Genomic DNA, 24,888 nt, shown 5'->3' with positions numbered 1-24,888 from the left:
CAGGTACACAACTGTGTCCCTCAGTCTCACTCTTCAGCACACTCCTGGGATTGTGGATACTACAGAAGAAGGACTGCCCCATTTCCAATTAACTGCCCTGCTGCCTGAGGTCTGCACTGCTACCTGAGAAGGAAGACTGGATCAGCTCCATGCATCCCAGGCAATTTGAGTGACTCAAAGGGTTAGCTGACTTGTCTTCTTTTCTGAGCTCCAGAACACAACCGACTCCAGGGTCCTCCCTGCAAATGCCCTACTGACCTGCTGCAATGGATCTGCCTGGGCTTGCAACTGGACCTGCCTTAGTTTGTGCTTCTCAAGTGGTGCCCTCCAGGTCCTAGGCCTCAACTTGGCGTCAGAGAGAGCTCCCCTTGGCTTAACTTAATGTGCCACCAAATCTGGTGCACAGTGTCTCAACGTCCCACAAAGCCTCACCATGCAGCTGCCAGTCTCATTGATTATGATGCAGATTGACACAGGGCCTTGCAAAGCCTCACTGCACAGCTGCCTGCTGCATCACAACTGGCACAGATCATCACAAAACCTCACTGCACTTCTCATTGGAACCAATGCAGAGCAAAGAAAAGTCCCACAAAGACTTGCTGCATAGATTCATCAGAATTGATGTGGGGCGATGTGAGGCCTCACATAGTGACATTTTGCATAAAGCACACCAAGGACTTAACACATTATCCTCAGTCATCCAATCTTGGTCCTGTGTCCGGTCTTCACCCCTTGTGGTCGGCCTGAGCTTGTGACTTTGTCCCTGTCCAGAGCAACCAGATGTCTTCAGTTGGTGCTTTGTGCTTATTGATGCTATTTTCATCTTAACCTTTAAAATATCATATCTCCTGTTGTACTGATTAGATTTTTGTAACTTCTGCCTCAAATAATGTATTACAATTTAATCTATTTCTCCTCATTGTTGTGAGGTTTTTCGTGTGCTGTGTTTTCATTTTATTACTTTAAGCGCTACATAAATCATTTCCAGATTATCAAATTAAGCCTGGCTGCTTTTATGCCAAGCTACTAAAAGGTTGAACACAGGTTAATTTAGTGACTCTCTGTGATTCACCCACACCCTCCTCATCCAACAATCCAATTTCACACATATACATATACAATATTAAAGTCAAATCTAATGTCTCAAAAACAGATGGACTTATTGATTTATCCTATAAATGGAATACGCATAAAGATCACTTTTGATGATTTATGTTTGCTTTGGAAGCAGAAGGAGGGCAATCTGCTGACATCATATGATGTAAATACAACTTCAGCCAAAGAACAGATAAAAACTACCATGATGCTGTTTTCTCTACCAAAATCAGCATGCTCTGGTATTTACCAGGAATGTTTTCTTGTATCCATTGGCAGGTTTCACCTGCCAGTAAGCACCTGGTGAAAATGGTGCTGGTACAAACTTTAACCTCTTAAGTGAAGCTTTCATCCAATGGCTAATGGCTACACCGACTCCCCCAAAGGTTATCAGTCACTGGTTGACATTAGGAGGGTTACAAAGGCTCTCTGTGCTCTGCATCAGAGAATTATTATTATTTTTTTTTTTACTAGACTGCTCGGGAAGAACTTCCGAAGCAGCATGCTTGTTTTATTTTAATTTAATGCAGTGACAATTGGTGCGCAGGGTGTGCTGACATAATTGCAGTAAAATTGAAAGTAGAAGGAGGTGATGAGCTCATTTTTCTTTCTCTAAATCAGTGCTCAGGGGCATATCTCTGCTACCCCTTAGCACAGATACCTTTGGGAGTGGCATTGTTGGAAAGAGCAGAATCTCCACTTCACAGTGGTACCTCTGTCCAGTGGATCCCTGCTTGAGGATGGCTACAGGAGAGCAATCCCCAAGTATGGATCCACCCAATAGCCACTAGGTATGGAGAAGCGGACCGTTGGGCAAGGGATTGTGCTGTCCCAAGGAAAATATTATATTTCAGTCTTTCTGCCAATGGGGACAGATAGGGGAATTACCCACGATCTGACTCCATGGGCAGAAAATCCACTAGATACCAGGGATTATTTTTCAATGTATGGATGAAGGCCAAGATCTTCTTCCAGATGTTCCTTTAAGGTTCTTTTGAGGTCCACAGCTCCCTGCAAGGTTCCAGAAGCTCTGAGATGTTCCTTGAGGGTGCGGACTACAACTCCTAGAATGCACCTGGTGCGAACTCCTTTTTGGCCAATGGACAGTGGTCAGCTGGTTGGTTTCTTCAGGAGTTGGTGCAGGGGACTCTGGTTTTCAAGCTTTCACCTGTAGCAAACAGGGAGTCCCTCTTTGAACCATTTGAAGCCAGGCAAAGTCCTTCTTGTGGTAAAGCCCAAGTGTGCAGCTGGTGCAGCCCTCCAGAGTGCAGTGTTCAGGTGCAGGTCAGGGGTCCAGCAGGGCAGTCCTTCTTCTTCTGCATTTCTTCCTGGTAGGGATCTGGTAGGGAACTGAGGTGTGGGTACAAGTCTGACAGTTTTATATTTGCTCCTGGGTGCAAAAAAGGGGGTCCTGGTTCGCCAATCAGGTGTAGGGTTGTTCCCCCTGTGATGACCACTTCCTAGGAAGTCTGGAAAAAGTAAATCCCAGGGAGCAACATTCCTCAAATAGCCATCATGGCTGAGGCTGATTTTTGGGGATTACATCTGGTTGAGCCCACCCAATGGTGTGGCTAAAAATGTTAAACACACCCTTATCCTGCCCTCTCCTAATCTAATCAGGGGGACACCTAATTGTCTGGGTTTGCAAGATGTCGGGGAGGTGCTGGGTTGCTCCAAATGTCCTTTCCTGCCTTTGAAGACCAGTTTTGCAGCCCTCCCCAGTCCTGCCTTTCCATCTTCTGGGGGAAGATCTCCTCCCACAGGCACATTCCTTTGTGTTGAGCCAGGCCACTTCACACCTCATCAAGGCTGCCTGGCCCGGGTGGCAGAGGCTGGCCAATCAGAGCAAAGCAGCAAAACACTACAGGGCTGAAGTTGGCAACGTTTAAGTTAAAGCTTAAAACCCTTTACCTGAACAACTGATAGTAAATCCACCAATTTTAAGTTGTGGGATTTATTATAACAATTAATTTGATACCAAACTTACGGTGTCTGACACTTAAGTGGACTTTATAAATTAAAATAAAGTCTCCCCACTCTAGCCTATGGAGGCCATTCACTACAATGAGGGGAAAACAAACTTGGCTGTTTACCTCACCTGGGATTATAAAACTACTTTTATAAGGTTCCTGTTTATAGTTACATGGCACCCAACCCTAGGGGCACATAGGGCACACCTTAGGGGTGACTTATATGTAAAAATAAGGTAGTTTAAGACTTTGGAACTACTTTTAATACCAAAGTGGAATTTGCATGTAACTTTAATTTAAAAGCAGCCAGCAAGGCAGTCCTGCCTTTAAAATGACACTGGGCACCTCAGCAGTGCACCTATGAGTGTATTACCTATGCTGGAGTCCCTAAACCTGCATGCCCTACCATATACTAGGGACTTATAGGGGGGTTGACTTAGCCAATTACAATTAGCCTAATTTGCATACTGATTTTACACAGAGCACAGGTGCTGGGACTGGTTAGCAGTACCCAGGGCATCATCAGAGTCACAAGGAAAAAGTGGAAACTGGGGGCAAAAAGTCTGCAATCAGACCTGTTTTCTCACACAAACCTCAAACATTTCCTGAAATAATTAATTTTCCTTACATTTCAGTGATGAAATCTTAAAAAACTACAGGAATCTCCAACATTCCTACCACCCACCATCAACCACTTGTGCTACTTGTGTGGTTGAGCCCGGTGCCCACAACAGGAACGGATCAAAGCGAGATTAATAGGAGTCCTTGTTGTTGTTTTGAGAAGTTTCCTGTCAGAAGCAGCAGGCCTACCTACACAAGTTAGGTACCATTTTTATCGGAAGACTTGGGGTACTGCTGGGTGGAAGGACATTTGCAGCTCCCTACCGATTTCAGAACTTTCCATCACAGAAATGTGAAGAAGGTGAGGTTTTTCAGTCAAAGTTTGACATTTGAAGGGGATTTTGGGTACAATAACCTAATGAGAGTCATGCAAGTCACCTCATCCTGGATTCTCCTACGTATCTAGTTTTAAAAAATATGCAGGCCTGCTAGGTTTCTCTAGGTGCTGTCTGAGCTAGGTCCCAAAATTCACAGTTACCCACTGCACAAAATGGGTTAGTTTTGAATGAAAAATTTGATCTATCCATTTTGCGTGTTTGGCCTTTTCTTGTCACAGGCAACAGGCCTACCTACACAAGTGAGGTCCTGCTTTTATCAGAAGACATGTGGGAGCATAGAATAGTACAATATTTGCTATTGCTAAATGGATTCTTCTGCATATTGTTGTATGGGTACTCACAAATTTAGAGATGTAGAGATGTACAAATAACCACTGCTCCTAAACTCCATATTTTGGGCCCATTTCAGAAACTCACAGGTTTACTAGATATATACTCAGTACACAATATTTTTTTTTTTTACGGTGCACGTTAGATGCTGGCTCTGGGTACCTTGGTGTCTTGGAGAACCTACAAACCCCATATATTACTGCAACCAAAAGGAAGGGGTCTACTAAATGTAATGGTGCATTGCTTTTGTAAACCAGCAATTGTGACAAAAAGTTACAGATGAAAGTATTGTCACAAATGGCTGTTTTTCCTACTCCTATCTTGTGTGAATATTATACCTACGGTCATATGTCATTAACTGTACCCACCAGGAGATATCAATATTTCTTTATTTCAACAGTTAGTTTCATGCAAACAAATTGAGGGAGCTACACATATGACCTCTCACTGAATTCAGAATTATGTATACCTTTCAGAAATATATAGTTTTTCTGTATCACCCATAGTTTTCATACTCTTTTCCACCACAAACTTGAAGTAGGCTTAAAGCGAAAACATGGGAAAAATGTGCTACCACTTTTAAAAATGCCAAAACAACTGTAGTAAAAAAATAGTTTTTTAGATTCAGCTTGGCAAGTTCCTGAAAGCTGGGAAGATGGTGACGTTAGCACAGCAAACTGTTTGTAGATGCAATTTCTATGGAAAAAAACAGACACTTTTATCCAGAGGGCAGTTTTCCTATTGTTCCACAAAAACTCAAAATGTAGACACATTTCGGCTAGTTTCCTGGTACCCCCCCAGGGTTCTTTTCTTACCCTGGGTATCTTTAGAATTTCCCGGCTGTTGGAAAACAAGGACGCACATATAGTGTGGATATCTTATGTGGACAAAAAGTTATGGAAGCCTAAGCACAACCTACTCCAAATAACTAAAAACAAGGATCAGCATTTGGGTTGGAAGGCCCAGCAATTAAGGGGTTAATGCCCATTATGTGTTGGGGGGTGCAATAAAAGTCACAAAATTTACAAATATGATCCTTGCATAAGCAGGGTTTGGAATTTACCAGTTGACTTGTAAAAAGTGCCTACAACGTATTTGTCATCCAACCGCAGAAACTTCTCAATTAGCTGGTCTTCCTGAAATAGTTATTCCTGCAATATCTGTAAGTAAGACAGTTTGGTTCATATTCACAGTATTAAGTGATTGTGTTTTACAAATTGAAACTTTTACTGAATCACAATCAGGAAATCACAATTCTTAATGTGCAATAACAAATTTAAATAGCAATTCCTAGTGGGTCGCAAATTGACCTACTCATGAATATTAGCGAGGTAGGTAGCAATTTGCGACCCAATAAGAATGGCAGTCATCATAGAGGTGGTGGCCCATGTCTGTGACTGTTTTTTAATAAAGCTATCATTTATGTTTTTTAAAGCTGCCCAATTTCATTAAACAAAAACGGGATGTATTTATAAAAATAACATGCAACGATTGAGTTTCATTTTTTTAATGGTAAGTAGGACCACTGCCTGCTCTTAAAAAACATTTTAAGGACCCCTTCCTATTTGCAACTGTATACCACCTCTTATGAAGAGTTGGTAAAATGTGAATGTTTTATAACTGTATTCATAAGGGGCCCCTAAATACGTCCCTTCCAAATACTGAATAGCTAAAAAGATTGGGTCCTTAACCTGTTACTGTATCACAATTTGTGCTTTTGTAAATTACAAGAGCATTTTTGTGGTCCCAAAGGACTGATACAATGAATCGGGCCATTTTCAACAGCAAAAATTCTTTCACATATGACCCTTCTATATTTATTATATGCTACTATGGCATGCTCATCATACATTTTAATATCATACCAAGTGAAGCAAAGGATCCCATTGACTTTAATATGATGTAGAAAAGATACATCCCCCAAGCGTAAAAAAGATAGCAAATTTCTATTGTAGAAATGTTTGATAGAGCTTTTGCTCCAGTTTCATCCCTTCAAATGATGCCAGTTTGTTGAACGTCAGACCCGATAGTGCAATATAAATCACATATTCAAGGATTAGTTTATTCATAAAGCCAGGAACAATACAATTTAAAAAAAATATTTCAAGATCCGCATAGAGAATTTATCAAGGAGTAAATGCTCTGTTATTTAAGATTCACACTTTGGGACTTAAAAATAATTAAAAGCTGGTAATATGATCAAAGAAGTCAACATAATTTGCTTTTGTCCTTTAAAATCAGCAATCACACATATATTCCTAAAAGTTCTACTTCAATTGCTGGGGATATGTTACAATATTTTTACTCTTACACACAAGAAGGGTGAATTCTAATCTATGTATTAGTGTGCTCCAATTTATATTCCATAAAGAAAAGTGCACCAGGACAACGATGTAACAAAAGAAAATTCATAAAGCATACAATTTTTTTGTCTTTTGAGCCGCTAAAATGAAGTGTAGTTTAAAATTGTATTAATTTATTCTAAACACCTAGGCCTATATTTAAGAAAAATGACTCACAACTTACCGTGAGCTAACGTCATTCTTTTGCGCCATCTCTGAGCCATATTTATAAAATGACACACAATAGCACTAAGGAATGGTTAGTATAAAAAATGGATGTTAAACACTGCGACATACCATAAGTAAAAAGTACGCTAATGCTGCAAATGTGAAGTTAGAATGTTTTGTGGCATGTTTTGTGAGCAAAACTGGGTTAGGGCCATATTTAACAGCATTAGCGTAAAAACAAAACGCGTGAGCAAGAAAAAAAACATTTGGGAAGACAACATGGAGAATGCAGGCCAAGAGAGACCTCAAGGAGATTCCAGTTAACGAAGTACCAGCCTGGAGGGTCCAGCAAAGTCCCATGAAAAGAAGAGGAAGTGGGAGTGTCGCTTTAGTGAGGAGGAGAAAGAAATGTTGGTCAAAAAGGTAATGGAGAACCAACTCCAGCTCTTTTTTCACCTCCAAATTGCCGGCAGGCAGGAGAGAGGCTATATGGTGGGCAATAGTAGATAAAGTCAACAGTGTGACGGAGGTTAAGAGGACTGTCAGTGATTGCAAGAAGCTCTGGCAGAATTGCAAGTGCAGAACTAAGGAGGAACTGGCCAGGAAATGAAAGGCAGATCTGCAGACTGGAGGTGGAAGTCCAGCACCCCAGGAGGACCTGGATGAGCTGGAGGAGATAGTAGCAGCGGTCATCCCAGAATAGCTGGTCAATGGAATCCCAAGACAGGCCAGCACAGATTACTAAGAACTACCAAAAATACAGTGTAAATTGTAGGGGGGGACTATTTAGTCACATTGGGACACCTAGGCCCGGAATCAAAAGGTCCCATTGCCACCCAAGCCTCACTTTTGGTGATGCTCTAGTGGCGCTATACAGTCCACCAGCTACACAATGTAGTCTTAAGCCACTTACTGTGGCTTATCACCACCTTGTAAATACGGCCTCTAGACATGCAGTACATTGCCTGGAAGGGGAATGTAATCAGTGTAGGTGTGGCTGTGCCACAACAACACCCAATGCCTATTGCTGTTGCCTCAGATCCAAGACAACATGTTCACCAGAGACTGTGACTAAAGTTAACACCATCCCAGGGGTGGTGTCAGTTTGGCGCAACAAGGTAAAATGCTTTCCATTCTCCTTGTGTCATTGCCCTTCTTAGATGTGCTGCATTCTGCAGCACACATAGAAATACCAGCTTGCCATAATAGATTGTTTATGTGCTAAAAGGGACACTTTCCTGCATATAAACAATCTATCCCCTCAATACAGGCACCCTTGCCCTATAGTGCAAAGATCACTGCATTGGTGCAGCGAGAACAAATCTGCACAGGCACTGGGGGAGAGGCCAGGGGTGTGCGGTAATCCAGAAAACAAGGCAAATCCCTGCATTTGAAAAGTGGTACAGTCCTGTGCAGCTATTATTGCCTCTGCTCCGAGCTGCACCACTTAAGAAAAAATCAGGGACTCAGTGAGCAACATGTGAAATGCAACCCACACAGAGTGGCCCAACAGGAACTCTCACACACCTCCATGCACCATTTGGGAATAGGCACAAAAGTGAACTCATACAACATATGGGGCAAGTCTGTCATCATCATTTGTGCTGCTGTACAAGTAGCTTCAATGTCACCATGTAACAAGGATGTCTGTGTTGTGTGAATAGTTGATGCTGTGCAAAAAGGGATGCCATCATGTGGAAGAAGTGGCATAAGTGGCATCAAAGTTGCACTACGGGCACAGTGTCACTAGCCCGTAATGCAACTGTACCATCATACAAATAGTTGCCCATGTGGATCCAAGCTGCTCATTCCCCTTGTGCCACATTAACAAAGTCTCAAAATGCATGCATTGAGCCACACTGTACATCCTTACACCATCATAATCCTGTGTACTAATACTTTTAAATATCTATGGACACTAACCGTATGACTCAATGTTAATTTTTAATTGAAACATATCTGCTGTATTGATGTGCATTAGTTATCTTTGTCAATAACCCCTCTATGGTCTGGTGGTCATATCTGTTTCAACTTAAATTTTCTGCACAACTATGTGGGTCGATGTACGGTACGACTTTCATTTTTTCGTACCCTTCCACTCTAACCATACTGCTTATTTACTTTGGGTCGAGACTGTCACTGGGTGTTGCTACATGTACCCCTCTCTTTGGCACTGAAAAATAATTTTATCTCACGAAATGTGTTCTTCAAGCTACTTTGCCTACAAGCACACTCTATTAATGACTTGTTCGTTACTGTATATTATTCCATGTTAATAACATTGTCTTTGTACCATGTCTATATAAATTGAATTTCAACACTTATGACTAGTAACCATGTGCCCCATTGTTCCTTAACGTACTGATATTGTTCTGTTCCTTTTGTACTAACTGTCATGCTTTTACCATTCCCATCCATTCTCTTCAGTTCTTGGGATTGGTTCTCCATACACACATGACCTATGTGAGAGCAGGTTTTTTGCCTAACATGTTTTAACACTAAGCTTGCTGTTGTCTAATGTTTTCCTTGTGATTATCCATAGGTTCCTCTAATTACTATGTACTGTCTCTGGCCTGAGATGTAACAACAATGAGCTTACTGTGTTTTCATTTTCTGTTGCGATTAACCAGAGTTCGAACTATTCATATTTTATTACTTCCCACTATTTTCATATTACAGTTATTATTCACATACTCACACAATATGTAACCAACCCTTTCCTTTATCACTGCTTTCTCCTACCCGGGGTCCACTTCCTGTACTCACCCGTCCACAAGGTGACCACTACGTTAACCTTTTTTCTCTATCTTTTATCTTAATCCCTGTTTTCTGACTGTCTGATTATCCCTCCAATATGGCTGCCAGATTGGGCCGACTTCGGCTTTACTTTCGGATGCACAATGCAACACATAATAACAACCACAACCTGGGGACTGCAACATGTCACTGAGCCTCCAGTAGCAAGTAAAGGATGAGCCAATTGAACAGGCACTACAGTCAAAGATTGACATTTCACTATCTCATTGCAGAGGATGATGCCTTACCTCCTGCCGACCTGCCTGTCCTGGATTTTACAGAAGACATGGGTGACTAGCTGCGGACCATCAATGAAGAGACTCTCCAGGATGCCCTATGTTCCCTCCAAACACCACCTCCCATCGCAGGGAGGACACACAGCATTTTGGGGTCTCCATATTAACCACTCAACTACCAACACACAGCACTAGACAGTCCTGCCACAGCCCTGGACTCAGAGGACCCAGACATCACCTTTCAAAGGACAGTGGTAGAAGTTCAGTGGGAGTTGGCCAAGCAGGTGTGGGTGGGGATAGAGTCCATGGCAGGCAGTCTAGAATGAGTGCAGAGGTGCCTCAGTCCAAGAAAGGGCAATTCAGCTGTCATCAGAGGCACTCACTCCCCACTAAGTGGACTCCAGCAGTCCCTGGCCGACATAGCTGCTGTCATTAGGCAGAGGCTTTAACGATTGTCCTCCCAAAGTAGCAGCAGCATGACAGACAACTGGCTTGGGGCCATACAAAATACCCTGGAGTCCATACAGCGGGAAGTGGCCTCCTTCAGGTCTGTGATGTTGCTGCGGTGTTGAGAAATCAGCAATTCCTCCATGCTGCAGTGATGCTTTATGTATTCCCACACATGGCAGCTGCTGGGACCTTTAATTCCACATCCCTCCCCTGATGTGTGTGTGGCCCCCTCAACTTCTACAACAGCACTACCCATGACACAGGAGGCACCACACACATCAGAGGATAAAGATGTGGAAGGAACAGCATTCACACGGAAACCAACCCAGTAGTACCAATCTGTGCCACATGGACAGTATCTCCTTAGTTCTGTGCTTGAGATCATGCCAGTGTTGTGACTCTTTTCTAAGGACCTTAGCTGAACCAAACATGAACAGTCTACTGCAGGCACCACAAGGGTCACACTCAATACAAAATATTGTCCAAACAGTGCCACTCTTTCTACACATAGAAAGTTTTAGATGTTCTATGGCATTAACCTCAGGATTGATCGCAGGAACTCTGCTGGTGTCACTCGTTTCATATAAATCATTTTTTAGAAGTTCTATGGTATAAAATTCTGGCTTGATCTTAGGGGCTCTTGGGGGGTTGGGATGCTAATTGAAGGGTCACATATGAACTCAACTTGGCAGAGAAGCAGTGTGGGCAAACTAAAACACAGGCTCTCATATTTTCTCATTTGTAAGGCTCAACTGCATGGATTTTATCCCGAGTCATAGGGACTGGGCCCTAATTTTTAAAGGAAGACTTTGGATTTTGTCTCTGTGCTAGTCCTTCTTCTTTAACAGGTATATAGAGTTTCAAAATGTGAACTCTGGAAAGGAGAGAGGTTTATTATATACTTTCCTAGGGATAGTTAGCATTTCCACATCTTAATCAAATTTAAAGTTCATCCCAAACTTTGGGAAGCACCAATCCAACACGATGCTTTTCTGCATAGGGCAAACCGATCAAATCTCTTTTCAGAACTTTTGGGGTGATACTGCCACCTCGTCACTTGTTCTTTTTCTCAAAGCACAGGTTGTAGGACTGGAGCATCTGCACAACCTTTTCTATGAATTGTACACCTTTTATCAAATCACCAGGCCCAAGGTTTTTACTCAGTGATGTTCTCTCTCCAGTCACACATTTAAGTGCTATAAGTGACTCATAGTCTCAATCAAAGCACAAAAGTTCCTTCGCTGTAATGCTTATGTCATGCCAGACCGTTCACTTGGCTTTACAGTTAATCTAAAGAAACAGGTAAAATCCAAAACAATGGCTCAGAGAAACAGTAGAAACAAGACAGCAAGCCCTGGCTATGATAAACTCATGAAGGACTGTCAAATCTTAAGAGCTTCATATATACCAGGAGTGCTCCAAACTGAATTTCTTACTTTAAATGCACCCACATGCTCACATGCATACACAAGACTATTTCATAGATTTACTGAGGGCAGTCCGTAGGCAATCCCCATAACGGTGTTTATGTACAAAAAGACTGCACCTCATTGTAAATGAGCTGCCACAAACCTTTAGAAATATAAAAGTCAGGCCATGGGGAAGGTGTTTGCACGTAGTAAAAGAGTACTACATTGGGTTGTCCCTTCAATCTCTAAATTTAGCCTAGCACTCTGTCAGTGAAGAACATGCCATAATAATATAGAGCACTGGTGAAATGGACTTCTCATACCAGGAAATATGGCAGCTCTGGTAAATATTGTAAAATAAAGGGCAGACTGGCACATGAATATTTTGCTAAGGACTGGTTCTTTTGAAAGACATGGCAATCTTGAGGTCCTTGTTGGAGGTGCTCTTCTGGGTGAGGGCTACTGAGAGGTGAGAAGGACAATACAATTTTAGATGGATGCATTTATAATAGGAGACTTTTAACCGAGGAGGAATGGTGGCAGCAGTCACAAGTCTGTGTTTTCACCAGAGGAAAGTCTTGTGTGGTGTCCTTCTTCTTTTTGATTCTCCTTATGACATTTTAGTGGTCATTGTCATTATACAGTCCTTAATTAACAAATAAAATATTTTTTAACCATGGATAGAGAGAATATCTTTAAAGTTCTCCAGCTTATTCAAAATGCATGAGCGAGGTTAGTCATGACAAGGAAAAATTATTGTGAGCACCATTGGCTCTCAGTCTACAAGAGAGACGTATGAAATCACTAAGGATCATCCAATAAGGTATCTACTTGTTTCCTCCTTCATTTCTTGTGGTGAAAATTAAATGGTGCATTTCTTGCCGCTAACTAGTTCTTCTTATCTTTTCCTTAGACACTGGGTCCTCCATACACTTAACCTTCCTTGATCATATTCTAGAAATACATGGCTTTTTGCCATTAGTTTCTGACATGGTTTATTCTGGTGGGTTGTTATGGTGTTCAGCTTCATGAAGCTTCAGCATTAGTGTGCTTTACAAATAGAGCAGATTGGACATCGCCATCATGCACAAGGACAACCTCAAGTGCACCACCTTTGAACAGGAGGAGTACCACCTCATGGAACAATTAAACTTCAGAATCCAAACTTACAAGAGAACAACTATTAGAGGAACTCTCACATATAGACCACCTGGACCTCAACCAAGGTGCAGAGCCATTGCTGACGTCATCGCCCCCTTAGCTCACACTGTGGGACACACCCTGGACCCCATCGTCACAGCCAGTGAGAAAATCAAGTTCACTCACACAATGGAGCTCACTTCGACTGACCACCACCTGGTACATTTCACCATAGCCAGCAGACTGGAACCGTCCACCATACCTCCACCTCCCTGTCTCCACAGATGGGTTAAAGTCACTGAGCCACAATGGACCATCACCCTCCAGTCCAACAAACCCACAATCTCCAGCAACCCCAATTAAGATGCCAGAAGCCTTTCTGAATGGATCATTAACAGCATCAACAAAGTCGACCCCAACAGAAACTCCACCACCAGATGATCCAGCAAGCCTGCCAGGTGGTTCGTTCCCAAACCTTGCAGATCACACTACCTTCAAAGATGTGCTGAACAAGTACCATTGCCACCTCAGAGAAACAAATAAGGTTGCCCTACTCAGCCGTATTGAGGAAAGCACCAACAACCTGAAGGAACTCTTCAGGTCGTCAAAGAGTTCTCTCACCCAGAAACCATCAAAAATATGATCCAACCTCCCAGACCCTCTGCAACTCTCTTGCCGACTACTTCCACGGCAAGATCACAGCCATCTACAGCTACTTTCCTCCACAACCCACCAACATAGATCACTTTTTGACTTCCTCTGAGGACCCCCCCAGCCACCTCATCACAGGCTAGATGCCACTATCCATACAGAAAACAGCCACCCTCATGACCTCAACCCACTCCGGTGCACCCAATGACCCCTGCACACACTACATCTTCAACCTGGGTCAGAAGGAGATCAGCAGATTTCTCACTCACATCTGCATCATCTCAATTGAGACTGACACCATCCCAGAGGCATGAAAACAGGCAGAGGTCAAACCGCTGAAGAAAACTTCAGCTGACACCAGTGAGCTAAAAAATGACCACCTCATCTCTCTGCTCCCCTTCCAGGCCAAGGTTCTGGAAAAAGCCATCCACAAGCATTTCTCTGAACAACTTGGAAGACAACCTGCTAGACTCCTCCCAAAGCAGTTTCCGCTTCAACTACAGCACAGAAACTGCCCTCATAACTACAGCGGATGACATCAGGACCCTCCTGGACCATGGAGAGACAGAGGCCCTGATCCACCTAAACCTCTCCACTGTGTTCAACACCATCTCCCACTTTATCCTCAACTCCAGACTCCATCACATCGAGATTTGAAGCAATGCCCCCAAATGGATCCATGCCTTCATCACAGGCTGCACCCAAAAGGTCCGCCTTCCATCCATCATATCAGAACTGAAGAACAACATTTGCGGCATCCTGCAGGGATCCTCCCTCAGTCCCACCTTCTTCAATATCTCTGGGATACCGTTAACCAAGGTCGTCCACTTCCATGGACTCAACATCATCTCCTACGCCAAAGACATGAAACTAATACTCTCACTCTCAGAAGACCACGCCACCCCCAGAAACAACTTCAGCAATGCCATAACACACATTGTCGAATGGATGACAACCAACTGCTTGAAATTGAACACTGACAAAATGTAGGTGACTATCTTCAGAATCAACCCATCCCCCTGGAATGACTCCTTGTGGCCATCACGCTTAGACAACCTCTTACCCCTATGGACCATGCACGCAACCTGGCCATCATCATCGACAGCAAACTTACCTTCAAACAGCAGATAAACACAGTGGCCTCCTCCAGCTTCCAAAACTTCTGCATGCTACGTAAGATCTTCAAATGGATCCCCATAGAAACCAGAAAGACGGTCATCCAGGCAATCATCACCAGTAAACTAGACTATGGAATTACCCTCTATGAAGGACTCCCTACTCAGCTACCCCACTACCTCCAGACCATTCAGAATGCAACTCTAAGATTTGTCCTAGACCTCCTAAGAAGGGTCCACATCACCCCCACGTCAGAGAGCCACACTGGCTTCTGGTACACAAAAGGTGGAAATTCAAGATTCTCCCCATTGCATACAAAGTCCTCCACACCTCGGACCCAAACTTATCAATCACAGACTCACCTTCCACCAGCCAACCAAGGTGCTTCACTCTACAGCTTTAACCCTTGTGCAGGTCCCTAGAATCCAACATAGCTGCACCGGAGGTTGCTCCTTCTCCTACCTCACCACCAAATCCTAGAATTGCCTCTCCACCACCTACACACATCACACACCCTCCTCAACTTTAGGAAAAAGCTCAATATGACTATTTGAGGAGTAGCCACTCGTGCACAACAAACCTCACAGAGTGCCTGTATACCCCCCAGGGTGATACGCCGTGCTTTACAAATCCACTGATTGATTGATTGATTAATTCATTCATTGTCCAAAGCTGCCAATGCAACACTATATGACTTGAGGAGAAGTGAGTCAGTCATTTCAAGAGCTGGATGGGTTGCCATTCTGCAGAGGTTGTTTAAAATCTCCCTTTGAACTCTTGCCACAAGTCAGACTAAGGTTCTTTTTTAATTTTATTTATTCATTATTTTATGTAATATTGTACCAAGTGATAATAACATAGAGCCTAATTTATATTTCGGCCTGTGGGCTACCTTGTCAGAAACATGATGGATATATAGTGCAAGTGCATTATATACAGTGGCACTTGTAATACGGTGGACAAAATACTGGTCATCTTTATCAATCAATCAATCAGTCAATCAATTAATATGTGTAAAGCGCAATACTCACCTGTGAGAGTCTTAAGGTGCTGGGGGGAAGGAAAGGGCCTCATCCAAAGAGCCACTTCTTGAGGTTCTTCCTGAATATGGTGAGCGACGGGCTTTGTCTGAGGTGCAGGTGGAGGTTGTTCCAGCTCTTTGCTGCAGTGTAGGTGAAAAAGAGTCCACTGGTGATGGTTTTGGGTAGCGAGGGACAATGGCCAGGGCCATCTGGGCGAAGCAGAGGAATCTGGTTGGGTGTGGAAAGAGACGCGGAGGTTCAGGTAGGCTAGTCCTGCATTGTGTATGGCCTTGTACGTGTGGGTGAGAAGCTTGAAGGTGATTTGCTTCTCAACCGGTGGCCAGTGGAATGAAGGGGTAACCTGTCTGCCAAACTCTAAATCAGGCCCATTGTTTGCACATAGCACAGACCTTTAATGTTCATATACATGTGATTATCATCCAATTGCCATTGCACCAACGGTTGCAATGTTCATCCATTAGTGCCTAATTTTACTCTGCGATGTTACCAGGGAGCAAAATGTTTTGGAATGGCGCTTAAGTGTCCTTTGGCATAAGGCTTCTGAAAGGAGCTTTTTATATATATCTAATTGTTTGTTACAGAATGTCTGTTTGGTTAACCATTGCTTTTGTGTCTGGGCCAGTCTCCTAAGAGGCAATGTGTAAAGTATTTGTGCAACACTTAATTACAGTAACACTGTGAAAGACACCACAAACATACTCCACACCAGGTTAGCAAAATAGTGAATATTTACCTGAGTAAAACAAGACCAAAATGACAAAACTCCGATGAGTAGAAGTTGAGATATGAATTTCTATACATTAAATGTGAAAACAGTGCTTAGAAGTTCATAGCGATCAAAACGTTATTTGAGGTCACAAGGTACTGGTGCAAATCTAAAATCCAGGCTGACTACGATGGGAGGTGAGCTGGCTAAAGAACCCATGCAGGGTCAGCTGAACAGTAGCTTTGTTGGAGAAATACATCAGTGGCAAGGACAATATGTGTCAATATTTCTGCCGCTCTTGTGGGTATGTGTTGCTTTTTTACGTTTGTAGCTGCAGAATCCACTTCTGAGGCCAGGACTGGAGGGATGGCATCTCTGGCAAGGGTAGGAATCACAGGGCAGAGTTCAGCAACACCAGGAGAGTTGCAAGTCCAGTCTTTCTCACTGCAGGACAGAAACAACTGTCAGCAGGCCAGCTGATCAGAGAAAACAACAAAGTAGCAGTCCATCCTACAGCACAGAGCAGCAGTAGGCCAACACAGTAATGCGGCTGCAGAGTGACAGTCCCTCCTGGCAGCACAGCAGTTCTTCTTCCTGGCAGAGTGCCCTTGGCTCCAGGAGAGATCTGAGTTAATGGGATTGAGGATCCAATAGTTATACTTTGGTGCCCTGGTTGTGAAAAGTAGGAGACATTTCCAGGCCTTCCTTTGAAATGCAAAGATGGCTTACCTCCTTTGTCCTAGCTCCAAGCTGGCTGGAGTGACAATACAGGGTTGTTAAGCTCTATTGTGGGGAGACAGGACAAGCCGATTCAGGTAAGGCATTGCTAACCTCCACCCCATACAGTCAGTGAATGGCCCATTAGGGTAAATTATGGCTCATCAAGTCACACCTAAACTCCCATTGTGTGTGGCTGTCTAGAGGGAATTCACAAAGCCAAGCTGTCACCCAACCAGACATGTATTCAGAGGCAGGCAGAGGCACAGAATGTAATTTTCAGATTTAAAATTTAAAATCCGGCGTTACCATAAGTTGTGATTTTAAATTGTGAGTCCAGACAACTCCATACTTCACACTTCTATCTTTTCCCAATTGGGAGTTACACTTAAAAGATGTTTTAAGGTAATCCCAATGTTATCCTATGGGAGAGATAAGCCTTGCAATAGTGAAAAACTAATTTTGCTGCATTTTCACTTCCTAGACATGTTAAAGTTAAAGGTACATGTGCAACTTTTTAAATACACTGCACCCTGACCTTGGGGCTAACTAGGGCCTATATTAGAGATGACTTGCATGTAATAAAATGGATGGTTTGGGCCTGCCGGGTCAAAATTTCAGTTCAACCCTGCACACACAGACCCTGAAGTGGCAGGCCTGAGTCATATTTAAAGTTCTACAGTTGTGGGTGGCACAATCTGCTACATGTCCAGAAGTAGCGTTTAATTTACAGGTCATGGGCACATGTTGTGCAATTGTGTGTAATGTCAATGTTACCATGTTAAGAGGAGAGAGCACATTGGATTTAGCACAGTTTAGCAGTGGCAAAGTGCCCAGAGTCCTAAAACCAACCACTACATGGTTAGAAAAATAGGAGAAGGAAGTCAAAGAGTGTGTGGAAGGCCCTACAGAAAGTGCCATTCCCAACAGCTACAAATTGTTTTGTCAGTAGCAGTGCAATGGTGCTAAATTTGTGTTTGGTATGAGGTACTGTCTTTATCCACCTGAGGAGTGCTACCTGTGGTGATAGTTGGACAGACATGTCAATACCATATTGCAGTGTGTGTGACTTTTTCCCTAAATCGGTAAGGTCCGCATATTCCCATGGTAAAGGAAGACATCCAGCTTCAGTCACCCGACACCATACACAGCAATAGCTGGGTCTTAGATCTAATTTGTGTAATTCTTTCGAGATGTAGTATATATGATGGATATGTCAATCAATCAATATTTATTCGATCATAAAAAAGATGATCATGAAATATACAACACTGACACAATTAAAATATTGTAATCGTCCATCGGAATAAAAGATCAAAAGGATTTTATAGAGGTAAAAAACCCTACTGATGACACCCTAAAAACCTGAGTAAAACACAACATCAAAATTAATATATCCAATGAATTCACATGTGCAAAGAGCAAATAGGTAAAAAGCAGCCATGGATAAATCCAACAACATACCATTAATAAATTAAAAACACAGTACTATTAATATAAAGTGCTCAACAAAAGGGTTTCAAATGTACATTACATTATATTTTCTAATAGCGGATTAAAAAAAAAACACATAAATCAAACCAAGGAGTTCACCTGCTGGCAGAAAATATACATGGCAGGCCTATACCATGCAAAACCATGGGTTTTAAAAATGGATCTAAAATTTGAATTGAAGATTCGTCACATGGGCACACAAGGATAGGACCTTTATCAAAAAGACTAAGAGGAAAAAAAGCAGGTTATCTGTTAGTTCGAAGCTGAAACTTGGCTAAGAGGGACCTTTCTCAGGGTCAAATAACTCAAGACAGGTAAGGGTCAATGCATGGTGAGGTTTGGACTTGCACGCAGTCCTGGGAGCAGCGGTTTCTTTAACCCATCTTGCTCTTTGTCGAAAATCATATGTTATGCAAATAGTGTTTTATCTCTAGGGACATCCACTGTAGTTGGGGAGAGAAGAGAAGAAAATAAATCATTCCTCCCAATGACTTTAGCAGTAGATTGCACATATGTTAAACATGGGATACTGGAACCCTTCTTATGACTCAGAGAATCCAAGGTGATATCCCTTTTCAGGTTTGTATGTTTACTGGACCAGCAGATATCCATAATATTAGTAGAGCAACTTTAGTGGAGTTGCATAGTCCAGTCCTAGTTTCTCATGTAAAAAATAATGCAGTATCAAAGGAGGAAGACCAAGTGAATGCCAACAAACTCTATTCTCCCCCATCTGGGCATTAGTGATGGTCCAGTAGCCCCAAATGCATGAAATGTACAGCAGAACTGGTAAGCATTTATGCTGATACACCTCAAAGACCGGCTTGATCGGCTTATTGCTTACTCCCTGGGCAAAATCAAATAGGGCCCTCACTGACTGCCTTCACGCTGCAAAGGCATGACTGGGAAAAGTTTTAAGGTGCTACTTAAGTGTTGGCACAATATGTACTGCAGGCCCAGTGGTAGCATTCAGGGGCATATTTAAGAGCCCCTAGTCCCACCGGAGCATCACTTTTTGTGATGCTCCGGTGGCGTTATGCTCTGCACCGTATTTACAAGGTGGTGTTAAGCCTCTTTTTGTGGCTTAACGTCACCTTGTAAATACAGCCCCTTTACATGCAGCACTTTGTGAGGAAGGGGCATGCAATGGGTGCTGCTGTGGGTATGCCACAGCAACACAATTGCATTTTGAAGCTACCCCAGATTTAAGAGTTCTGAGGGGTGGTGTCAGCATGGCGCAATGAGGAATAATACTTTTATTTCTCCTCGTTTTTTGCTCTTGCTGTGTGTGCTGTATTCTGAGCACACATAGAAGGAGCAAATCAGCATTTAAGATTGTTTATGTGTAGGAAGGTTTACCCACGTTCCTACACAAAAACAATCTCCCTCTCAACGCAGCCATCCTTGCATCACGGTTCAAGGGTGGCTGCATATGCGTTCGGCTGCAAATTTAGCGCTGGTGCAGGGGATAACACAGGGATGTGCCATATTCAGTTAAATATGGTGCATCCCTGCATTGTGAAAATGATGGGGCGCGGTGCTGCCAATTTTGGCGCAGCTTCAAGCTGTGTCATTTTCTGTTAAATATGGGCCTGAATTTACAGGCCCTGTACATGTGGTATACCACTCTACTGGGACGTAAATGTAAATCAGGAATATGTCAATCAAATTATGGGCAGAGCTGAAGAAAAGTGGCACTTCATCCAACGCAGCGTCTCTTTTCTTGCGCCAATTAGCGCCCCCCTAAATGCGACCATATGTGTGCCATATTCCACATACAGGCACCATGGCGGCAGTTAGGGAAGTAGCGTCAAAATGTTTGATGCTGGTTTGGCGCTTTGCAGGAGTAGTGCCGACAATTTTGAAGTTAATCCTGCAAGCACATTGAGGCCCACTGAAAACAATGGTGTGGCTCCTCTTAAGGGCTGCTCTGTGCAGGTATTAAAAATGCCACTAAAAGTGGAGCAAAGAAATCTTTTAGATTTCATTGTGACTTTTTTTGGTGCACCTAATGGGGGTATGCCCCCTGCACACATTATGCCTGGCACAGGCGTAATGTGGCTTAAGAGATTACAAAGTGCATGCATTGCGCCACTTTGTAAATATGCCGCTGTGTTTTTTACATAATTTCGCCATATTAGCGTAAAAAATTACTCTAATGTGGCAATACATGGTGCTAGGCCCACTTAAATCTGGGCCTATGTTTTTAGGGCAAGAGCACAAGCACTTTAGCACCGTATAGCAAGAACCCAGCAAAAACTAGGAGGGGGAAGGCAGGAGGGGGAACACAAAAACTGTGAGGGTGACCCTGTAGAGAGGGCAATTTCTTACAGGAAAGCAAATGACTACTCATTGAAGGAGAGGCAATAATGTAATTGATGATGGTACCCCCATGGGAGGGAAAGAATTGGGAGGGCCCAACAATTACATTACATTCACCAGTCCCCAACTCCAAAACATGGTTGTAGATCTTTACTACCCTAGAATCTGAACCCCGGTGGCGAAATCATGATAACTAACTTGGAAAGGCTGGATTACTGTGTTATCGGGCTCCAGCTTTGCATTAAAATCACCCCCAAGTACGATATTAAAACTGTTGTCCAGGGAAAGAGATCTATTTCTTAGGCAGCACCCCACAGAGGATAAGGCCTCAAAGATACCGCAGCTGTAAGGGGGACCAACTCCATTATGGAAATGTATGACTAAAAAAATTAAAGTTGCAAAGATATATCAAGCAGAGAACCTTGATTTCTTACGGGCACAGGAAGGACTTTATATCATCATGTAGTACAAACAAACTTATTTAGACCCCCACAGGCTCTACCCCTGTGACCCTTGGTAGCTAGGACACAAAAGCTCAGTTATGCTTCCTCTGTTGCTCTGTGCACCAGGATTCTTTAAACAAGATAAAATCAATTTTGTTAGCATAATTGAGCCAGTCCACATCCCTCAACTTTGATAACAACCCAGATGTGTTTCCACATACCAGACAATGTGCAAGACTTGTGGAAACTACTTCTCACAAGCAGTAGTGCTAGTTGGAGATAAGCTGGAGGAGCTTCTTTGGACTATATTGTAGAGGGATTATCAGTGTGGGTACCGCTACTAAAATGAGGAATAGTGCTCTGTGGGATGGTACAACGTCCCTTCCCAGGCTGAGTAATTTGCCCACTGTCTTGTGATGGGTGCAGTTTCCAAGAGGAAAATAAGCCTCAGTCTTGCTCATTAAGGTATGACAGTGGGTCGAAACAATTATTACAGGGGACATGACAATCACTGGGACAGCTGAAACCTTGATGGTCTGGGGGTCAAAGGCTGGTAGTGAGTCTTTTACAAATGTTGATAGAAAAAGTCTAAGAGGTAAGACATTGACTTGTGTGCTCAGTAGGATCCGATCCGCTGTCTCTCAGTAATAGGGTATTAACAATAAAAAAAAAACAATATAGGCACAATAGGTGGAGATGAGATTGATCAGTGGCAAGGTAGATGGAGAGCAAGGCTCGGGTGGGATGGCAGCAGGAGGTTTGCATGAAGCCAATGTGCTAGATGTTTCACACGAGAGGAGCAGGACAACAGGCCCCCAGGAATCCACAGCCAGCTGGGTGGTGATTTCCGGGCTCTGGGAAGGGGGGTGTGATTGGCCTACGAGTAGATGAAGGCCTAGTGACAGTGACAGTGGCAGCAGCAGGCGGAAGCTCAGCAGTGGGGAGCTAAAGGTATGGGAGACAGATGTTAGAGATTGCACCCACTTCTGCTTCCAGATTGTCTATTTTCTCCCTAAGCGGTGCAGTACAGTCATTAATGATGGTCGCAAGTTTTAAAAAGAAAGGGATCCAAGCAGGACTGATAGAAACACCTGGAATGTTGGGAGAGGGGCATCCAGGAAGCTGAACAAACTTCCATTTGCTTCATTAGCTTGTGAAGACATACACCCGGACTTGCACTTGCGCTTGGTAGCCATGAAATGCAAAACCAGAGGTAAGGCAGGCTGAGCCGGTCTAGGTTTGAGAGCAGAGGTGCTAGGCAACACCAACTCCTGAGATGGGGATGTAACAGGCCCCTCCGCAACTACGGGCTCAGTGTCAGCTGGTGAGAGGGTGACAGTGGTGCCTACAAGGTCCAGTGACAAGCACCTCTCAGCCAACTCTATTTCTTTTGGGATGACGCCCACAGCTCTGGCCAGGGAAGATTCAATAGTGTATGACTTGGGCCCATGGAGGGTTTGGTATTTGGAAAGTTCATTTTCCCCATGTCACCAAGAGCAAATGTACCTCCAATATGGATGACTAAAAAGTCCAAAAAGCCCCAAAATTATATGGTCAGTGTAAACAAATGCGGCCACTTACTTCTAGGTGCGCATGCAGGTCGAAAGTTCCAGGGGAATGCAGGAGGCAACAGAGGATTGTCTTGGGCAAATCAACCACCTCGCCTGGCGGCAGATGGGAGTAGAGAGACCCACTTTTGGCTCAGGCTCATCTCACATCATGGTGCGTGAAGGGCGTGTTACAGAACACCGTGCAGGAGAATTGCAGACAGCCTCTCCTTACTAGGGGGTGTATTATGGGACAGGGAGTCTCAAACAGCCAGCAGACCAGGGCAGGCACAGCCTCCTTCTATGTCCCCTACTGTGGGGCGTGCAGGTTGCTTTACAGCTTGCAGGGAGGGAGAGTTCCAGGCAGCCGTCCTTTCTAGGGTGATGTCTTATGGACAGGGTGTCACAAACAGCCAGCAGACCAGGGCAGGCACCAACTCCTCTCCCACCCCCATCTAAACTGAATTAGATGTAGCCTACTACTAGGAAGGAATTAACATGTTGCGGAGCAGCAGTAGTCCCACATTTCACAGTAAGAGGAGAATCTAGATTCCCACCGTAACAGTTTTGGCGAGGGTCAAGGGTAACAATTTTTCCTTTTGCATCTCCCTGTAGTGATGACTTTCATAGGAGTTTTGACATTTCTTAGAAGCTTGAGTTGTTTATAACAGTTTCAATCCAGGGGAAATTCATGTGTGATATGTTTGCTTGTTAACTTCAGCCTATGATATAGGAACATACCAAGCAGAGTTATTTTCAGAGTGCACCCCAAAAGTGTTGATGGTGATGAACTCGCCATCCTCGTAGAGGTCACCCCAATTGCTCATGCTAAGTTGCTGCTGCTGAACTTTCTTGTTTTCCTCAGTCACCAATGGAAACAGTCCAGGATTGATGCCCATTCATAACTATTCAAAATACCCTGTGTTATCCTCCTTTAGAAACATTTTACCAAAGAGCAGATACTTGATATGTTTTAAGAGGGTTGCACTACTGAAATCTTCATTTTTTCATTACGTTTAGCACACATGGACTCAATGGCCCATGTCCTCTGTGGAGCAGAATCGAAGAGTATTTCAGACAATGGGTGATAGCCATGTCCCAGTTTCATGGAAAGGGGTATATCTACTCAGAGGACTACCTGGTGCACACATATATGGAGGGTTAAAGTTAATGATCAATATCAGGTCGTATAGACTATTTAGCATATTCCTTCAGAGGAACTCATGCTCCATTTGAATGGTGGTTGTATATTTTCATATCCCTATTTGTAAATGTCTCCATTACTTTCTTCTGTTAATTGTACATTTTTCTAGATGTACACTTTCAATTCATACTGACAAAAAATGCTATTATGTTCTTCCTCAAGCTATTGCCGTCTTGGTTAGGTTTCTCTTTGACTAGGTTGTATCCCACTGCCAGTACTAAAACAAATGACTGGCATGCTCTTGCTCACGGACATGAAACAGTTGTTATGCAGTATGTTCTGTTGATTCAAAATGATCTACACCGATCTTACATCAACTATGCCAGGATATTACTTTCTTCCGTGCCTCATTCTGGAAAGATCAGGGCTATGTCTTTGTTCTAGAGATTGAGCTGTGAAATTATGGAAACATCTGTTAGTCTTGGTTCTCCATCATGTTTCCTCTCCCAGAGCCATGGTCAAGAAAGACATAGGGAATATTGCTGTCAATAATCGTTGCAGAATTTACTCACTGGAGGTGTGTTACCATTCTTGTCCCTTTTGAATGAGCAGTCTTGTTGGTAATGCAAGCCAAGCTCCACCTGGGCCCTTAGTGAAATCACTGTTTACACTTCTGAAGAGCGAACAAACAGAAACACAAGGTAATGACCTCAGTGACAAACACTCTCCGGGGAGACTACTAGCCACTACGACATTCAGACCTAGCTTTACAATCTTCCTGTATCCTAACATTTCCCTTAATTTGACAAG

The sequence above is a fragment of the Pleurodeles waltl genome, chromosome 10, assembly GCF_031143425.1.
Source record: "Pleurodeles waltl isolate 20211129_DDA chromosome 10, aPleWal1.hap1.20221129, whole genome shotgun sequence".
Taxonomy (NCBI): Eukaryota; Metazoa; Chordata; class Amphibia; order Caudata; family Salamandridae; genus Pleurodeles; species Pleurodeles waltl.
The sequence above is the reverse complement of the archived record's forward strand: the minus strand, read 5'-3'. Positions refer to the sequence as shown.